Source organism: Thunnus thynnus, chromosome 20 (assembly GCF_963924715.1).
Source record: "Thunnus thynnus chromosome 20, fThuThy2.1, whole genome shotgun sequence".
Lineage (NCBI taxonomy): Eukaryota > Metazoa > Chordata > Actinopteri > Scombriformes > Scombridae > Thunnus > Thunnus thynnus.
Window position 1 is genome coordinate 1,850,191 of NC_089536.1, and position 320 is coordinate 1,850,510.

A 320-nucleotide genomic window follows, 5' to 3' on the forward strand; every position below is an offset into this window, starting at 1 on the left:
CCCTCTCATCAGAAACTGATCAAACAGTTTGTGAGCTTCTATTTGAAAATGATCATCTCTTGTACAGATGCGTCTATCCATAAGAAACTGACTATAAGGCAGATCTTTTTTGAGGGGATGTTGGAAAAACAAGGAGACAACTTAAATTTAGGATCAATGAAAATAACATGAAAACAGAGACACAGACACTCAAGGACATTATGTTTCCACTTGTTCAGTAAATAGTTTTATCGGTGTGAAGCAGCAGCTGTTCAGTTATTTATTAATCTTTGGGGTACAAATACAGCTCAGACACATCAGAGCGTCCAGACTGACTGACA